Raw genomic sequence first — 7,632 nt, forward strand, 5'->3', positions numbered from 1 at the left:
AGTGAGATCATCTGGGTGCTGGGCCCAGAGGTATGTCACAGGACTCACTGTGGCCAAGGCTCAGACAGGACAGACACAAACCTTGGTTGCTGAACCCAGCAATATGTCACGATATTCTGTGTGGGCAAAATGCAGGCATAAGTAGAGGGTTTTATCTTCCAGGTGATGGATACAGAAATATGTCATAGAGACCCCTGTGGGAGGGACTCAGACAGGAACCTTCCAACCCCTAGGTGTTTGTTCCAGTGATACGTCACAATATCCAAAATATGCAGGTCCCAGGAAAATGAGGAGAGTCACATCACCTAGGTACTGGATCCAGTGATCTGTCACAATGTTTTCTATTGGCAGGGCTCAAGCAGAAGAGAAGAGTCACATTACCTAATGAGTAAAAAGATGTGTTATGATATTTCTTTGGGAGGGCCTATGCAGGACAGTCACATCGCCTTGGTGTTGGACCCAGAGATATATTTTAATACACAATGTATGTGGGTCCCAGACATGAGAGAAGAGTAACATCACCTAGGACCTGGATGCCGTGATACATCAAAATTTCTTTTTAAGCACACCCCAGTAGTAGGGGAGAGTCACATCACCTAGGTTCTTAGTCCAGCAATATTTCACAATACCCCCTGAGGGGAGGGCCTAGGCAAAAATGTCATATTACCTAGGTGAGAGGCCTAGATATAAGTCACAGTGCCCCCTGTGGTTAGGGCTCATAATCAAGAGAGTCACACACCTAGGTGCTGGGCTCAGCTTTATATTCCAATCACCCCAGTGGGAAGGGACCAGGCATGACAGAAGAGCCACATCACATAGGAGCTATGTCAAGTGATACATCACAGTTCCCACTGTTGGCAAATCCCAGAAGAGGAGAGTCACATCATCTAGGCGATGGGCCTGAACACATATCACAGTGACCCCTGTGTGCAGGCACCAGGCAGAATAATTACATCACTGGTGTGTTTGGCCCAGGCAGTAGAGGAATGTCACATCACATAGATAAAAGACGGCATTTATCTGGGCTTTGTCCATAGAAGAGATCGCAATGGGTCAAGAAATATGTCACAATGCTCCCTGTGGTCAGGATTCAGGCAGAAGACTCACATTATCTTGGTGCTGGGCCCAGCAGCATGTCTCAGTGCCTTCTAAGGGCACAGCCAAAGCAGAGAGGTAACATCACCTTAGTGTTGGCCCAGTCATATGTCACAATCTCCTTTGTGGGCAGAACCTAGAAATAAGAAAAGGGCCAAGTGCGGTGGCTCAAACCTGTAATCCCAGCACTTTGGGAGGCCAAGGCAGACAGCTTACCTGAGTTCAAGAACTCGAGACCAGCCTAGCCAACATGGTGGAACCCCATCTCAACTAAAAATACAAAAATTAGGCCGGGCACTGTGGCTCACACCTGTAATCCCAGCACTTTGGGAGGCCGAGGTGCGTGTATCACCTGAGGTCGGGAGTTTGAGACCAGCCTGGCCAACATGGTAAAACCCCATCTCTACTAAAAATACAAAATAACTAGCCAGGTGTGGTGGTGGGTGCCTGTAATCCCATCTACTCAGGATGCTGAGTCAGGAGAATCACTTGAACCCGGGAGACGGAGGTTGCAGTGAGCCGAGATAGTGCCATTGCACTCCAGCCTGGGTGACAACAGCAAGACTCCAACTCAAAGAAAAAAAAGTGAGGCCGGGCGCGGTGGCTCAAGCTTGTAATCCCAGCACTTTGGGAGGCCGAGACGGGCGGATCACGAGGTCGGGAGATCGAGACCATCCTGGCTAACACGGTGAAACCCCGTCTCTACTAAAAAATACAAAAAACTAGCCGGGCGAGGTGGCGGGCTCCTGTAGTCCCAGCTACTCCGGAGGCTGAGGCAGGAGAATGGCGTAAACCCGGGAGGCGGAGCTTGCAGTGAGCTGAGATCCGGCCCAGGCACCCCAGAGAGGGCCATAACCCCCTACCCCGGGTAAAAACAACAAAACTCCAACTTAAAAAAAAAAAAAAAAAAAGTGAATCACTTGAGCTCAGGAGTTCAAGAACAGCCTGAGCTAGAATCTAAACGTTGAAGTCTCAGACCCTGAAAGTTGGGTTTCTGTTAACTATTCAGAGTCCAGGAGGGGAAAGAATCCTGAAATAGAGATTTTGGGGGGTGTTTTATAATTTCTTCTGTTGCTATGGGGGATTTATGGGTGAGACATGGAGAAGGTGGTGGTGGAGACACTGGAGGTTTGGGAGCATTGGGTCACACGCAGACCTGCAAGACAAGCCTCATGTTTCTGGACTCAGTTTTTCACTCTCAGGTGAGCCTCATCAGGATCTTCTTCCTATAATTATCATAGTCTCATCCAGGACACTGGGGTTTTGCCATTTCCCAAAAAGATTTAATTAATGGTTTTGGCTCCATGTAACCTTGGGACCCCTTTCAATTTTCTTTAATTCTTGCCAGCTTTGAAATTCTTTTTTAGTTAACAACCTCAAAAATATAAAAGTTGGCCAGGCATGGAGGCTCACGCCTATAATCCCAGCACTTTGGGAGGCCGAGGCTGGTGGATCACCTGAGGTCAGGAGTTCGAGACCAGCCTGACCAACATGGTGAAACCCCATCTCTACAAAAAAAAAATAAATAAATAAAATTAGCCAGGTGTGATGGTGGGTGCCTGTAATCACAGCTACTCAGGAGGCTCAGGCAGGAGAATAGCTTGAACCCAGGAGGTGGAGGTTGCAGTGAGTCGAGATCGCATCATTGCACTCCAGCCTGGGCAACAAGAGCAAAACTCTTTAACCATTCTGAAATAAATACTTTTGAATGTAACATTCTTATCTTAATTGCTTCTCAGGATTTATTTTATACTTACCAAGGTCTTCCCAATTATTTACATAAAGTTCTCATGCTTTATTTTGGTGTTTTTATAAGGTCATTTTTGCTTGTTTAAATAACTCTTTCATTACAGATTATCTTTTAAAGCAGCACTTATTAACTGAAATTTGATTTTTATAACATGATATATTTTATCACTTTCAATTTTTGGACATGTATTTTTTGTCTATTACTATACCTAAAACTGACAGTTTTACTTTTTAAAATTGTGTTAAAATGCACATACTATAAAGCTTACCATTTTATTTATTTTTAAGTGTGCACTGCAGAGGCCTTCATCATATTCATGTTGTAAAACCATTACCACTGTCTATTTCCAGGATCTTTCCCATCATACAAAAGTAAAACTGTACCCATTAATCAAAAACTTCTCATTGCCCCTTCCCCCAGTCCTTGGTGAACACCATTCTGTTTTCTTTCTTTATGCATTTGACTACTCTATAAGTGGAATCAGAGAATGTTTTGTGTGTGTGCTGGTTTATTTCACTTGAAATAATGACCTTAAGATTCATCTATGTTGAAGCATTTGCCAGAATTTTTATATTTTTGAGGATAAATTATATTTCATTGTATGTATTTTTGACATTTTGTGTATCCCTTTATATTCAGTGGACATATGGGTTGCTTTTGTCTTTGGGTAATGTAAATAATCCTGTTATCAGTATAACATGGGTGTATTAATTGTCTCTTCCAGACCAAACTTTTCAATTATTTAGGGTATGCATCTGTAAGAGACACTGCTAGATTATAAAACAATTTAACTTTAATTTTTTTTTTAAAATTGAGACAGAGTCGCTTTGTCGCCCAGGCTGGAGTGCAGTGGTGCAATCTTGGCTCACTGCAACCTCTGACTCCTGGGTTCAAGCTATTCTCCTGCCTGCCTCAGCCTCCTGAGTAGCTGGGATTACAGGTGCCTGCCACTATGCCTGGCTAATTTGTGTATTTTAGTAGGGATGGGGTTTCGCCATGTTGGCCAGGCTGGTCTCGAACTCCTGACCTCAGGTGATCCGCCTGTCTCAGCCTCCCAAAGTGCTGGGATTACAGGTGTGAGCCACTGCGGCCAGCCAAGATAATTTAAGTTTACTTTGAAGGAAGTGCTGTGCTGTTTTTCACGTGGTCTGTACCATTTGACACTCCTGCTCACAGTGCACAAGGTTTCTAATTTCTTTACACTGTAATCAACGTTTGTTATTCTCTAATTTTTAAAATGTTTTTATATGCATTAAGGCACAGCTGACAAATATAATTTTCTAATTTTAAGGTATATAATATTTTATATAAATAGAAATAATGGCTGTACAAATTACCATTTTAACCAGTCTTAAGTGTACACAGTTTAGTGTCACAAAAATCACATTGTTAAGCAACCATCATCTTTACTCATACTGAATATTATACTTCTTAAAATTATGTAAATGAACTATACTCTCATAGATAATACTATAATCTACCCAAGATATGTAGTTTGGTAGAACTTATTTACATATAGCACATATATATTTGTGTGCAAAAATTGAATTAGGATTTAAACTGTTTTCAGTAGGAAAATAGGAATTAGAGTTTGAGTTCAACCAAGGTAGTTCTTCCTAAAAAAAAAAAAACAGTCTTAAAAGAAATACAATCAAATTTCAAGTTTCTGAAAGTATCATTTACAGTTTCTGTTACACAATATAAAAATTTTTGAGATGTGTATGAATGATGAAAATGTAATTCATATATTTTTAGAAATGTTGCAAAAAGAAAAATTAAAAAAAAATGTAATTCATACACAACAAATAATGTAAGCAGTAGAAGCTATCCCGCAGATATTCAAGGTATTCCTATTAGCAAATGAAGATTTAAAAGTATCTATTATAAACATACTAAGAGGGTAAAAATATATTATCATAGTTGAAGGGGTGGCCTGCCCCTCCACACCTGTGGGTGTTTCTCGTTAGGTGGAACGAGAGACTTGAGAAAAGAAATAAGACACAGAGACAAAGCATAGAGAAAGAAAAGCAGGGGCCCAGGGGACCGGCGCTCAGCTTACAGGGGACCCACGCCGGCACCGGTCTCTGAGTTCCCTTAGTATTTATTGATAATTATCTTTACCATCTTAAAGATAAGGGAGTGGCAGGACAATAGGATCATTGTAGGGAGGAAATCGGCAGTAAGACATATGAACAAAAACCTCTGTGACATGAATAAGTTTAAAGGAAAATGCTGTGCCTTGAGATGCATATGCAAACATCTCCATAAACCTTTTAGCATTATTTCAGCCTATCACATGGGGAGAAACCTTGGACAATACCTAGCTTTCCTAGGCAGAGGTCCCTGCGACCTTTGGCCGTGTACGTGTCCCTGGGTAGTTGAAATTAAGAGAATGGTGATGACTTTTAACCAGCAAGCTGCCTTCAGGCACTTGTTTAACAAAGACACATCCTGCACAGCCCAAAATCCATTAAACCTTGAGTCACCGCAGCACATGTCTCTTGCAAGGACAAGGTGGGGGTAGGGTCACAGAATAACAGCATCTCAAATACAGAACAAAATGAGTCTCTTATGTCTACTTCTTTCTATATAGACACAGTAACAGGCTGACTCTGTTTCTTTTCCCCACACATAGTGAATAAACAAATGTGGAACCTCAGCAGAGAAATAAAAATTATAGAAAAGAACCAAGTAAATGATGAACTCTAAAAAAATTACTGGCCAGGCGCGGTGGCTTGCTCTTGTAATCCCAGCACTTTGGGAGGTCAAGGCGGGTGAATCACGAGGTCAGGAGATCGAGACCATCCTGGCTAACACGGTGAAACCCCGTCTCTACTAAAAAATACAAAAAATTAGCCAGGCATGGTGGCAGGTATCTGCAGTCCCAGCTACTCAGGAGGCTGAGGCAGGAGAATGGCGTGAACCCAGGAGGTGGAGCTGGCAGTGAGCCAAGATCATGCCACTGCATTCCAGCCTGGGTGACAGAGTGAGACTCCGTCTCAAAAAAAAAAAAAAAAAAAAATTACTATTGCCAGGCGTGGTGGCTCACACCTGTAATCCCAGCACTTTGGGAGGCCGTGGTGGGTGGATCACCTGAGGTCAGGAGTTCGAGACTAGCCTGGCCAACATGAAACCCTGTCTCTCCTAAAATTACAAAAAATTAGCTGGGTATGGTGGTGGGTGCCTGTAATCGCAGCTACTGGGGAAGCTGAGGCACGATAATCGCTTGAACCCAGGAGGTGGAGGTTGCAGTGAGCTGAGATCACTCCACTGCACTCCAGCCTGGGCAGTAAGAGTGAAACTATGTCTCAGGGGAAAAAAAAAATTACTATCGAGCGTATCAGCAGATTAAAAAAAAAGAAACTTGAAAATAGAGCCATAGAAATTGTCCAACATGAAGAGTAGAAAGTTTAAAGAAACATGAAAAGTCTTAAAAACCTGCGAGATAGGCCTGGTGTGGTGGCTCAAGCCTGTTATCCCAGCACTTTGGGAGGCCAAGGCGGGCAGATCACCTGAGGTCAGGAGTTCGAGACTAGCCTGGCCAACATGGCGAAACCCCATCTCTACTAAAATTACAAAAATTAGCCCGGCATGGTGGTGGGTGCCTGTAATCCCAGCTACTTGGGAGGCTGAGGCATGAGACTTGCTTGAACCTGTGAGGCAGAGGTTGTAGTGAGCCAAGATTGCACCACTGCACTGCAGCCTGGGCGACAGAGGGAGACTCCATCTCAAACAAACAAACAAAAAACAAAACAAAACAAAACAAAAAACCTGTACGATAGCTGAGTCCCAGACAGAGAATGGAGAGATAAAAAAATTACTTGGGATAGAAAAGTACATCAATAATTAATAGCTGAAAACTTTAGCAATTGGTAAAGCCTTCTTATTTGTATCTAAGAAGGTTAACAACCTGACAAGGAAAATACAAGTTAAAGCACATCTTAGGCATATCATAGTCAAACTGCTGAAAATCTAAAGATAAAACAATATAAGTAAAAAATTATACAAGGTCAATTTTTTTTTTTTTGAGACAGAGTTTTGCTCTTATTGCCTAGGCTGGAGTGCAATGGTACTATCCCGGCTCACCACAACCCGCCCCCCCCCCCCCCCCGTCCCAGATTCAAACGATTCTCCTGCCTCAGTCTCCCAAGTAGCTGGGATTACAGTCATGCACCACCATGCATAGCTAATTTTGCATTTTTAGTAGAGATAGGGTTTCTCCATGTTGGTAAGGCTAGTCTCGAACTCCCAACCTCAGGTGATCCACCTGTCTTGGCCTCTGAAAGTGCTGGGATTACAGGCGTGAGCAACTGCTCCCGGCCTCAGGTCCAATATTCTTAAATGTCTGTAAGTTACTCTAAAATATCCTTGCTTTACCAGAAACATTTGCACATATATAAAAATTCTGGTTGAACTACCTCTGAATTCATTACTTAGATAGGCTTCTATTTTATTACATTCACTAAGCAAGTCACACAAAATAGCTTAAAAGTAAGCCCTTTGATGTTTGTCATGTTGACAATATGTATTCAGCTAAATATGGCTCTGTTCTTTCCCTGACAAAATTTGCCAGCTTGTAAATGCTCAGAGTAAAAGGACTAAAGTTCATAAAATATAGATACAAAGTCTGGCATTGAAAAGATTCAAGAGTTTAAATTTCAATGAGCCTCAAGTTATAGTATTTACCCAAAATGTGAGGATTCTAAATAACCAGCTGTGGAAGAGTTAAAGAACCAAGCAGGGTTGCACGCCCATGGAGGCTCCCTTGATCAGAAACACTGCCATAG

This window comes from Theropithecus gelada, chromosome 19 (genome assembly GCF_003255815.1).
Source record: "Theropithecus gelada isolate Dixy chromosome 19, Tgel_1.0, whole genome shotgun sequence".
In the NCBI taxonomy this organism is placed as follows: Eukaryota; Metazoa; Chordata; class Mammalia; order Primates; family Cercopithecidae; genus Theropithecus; species Theropithecus gelada.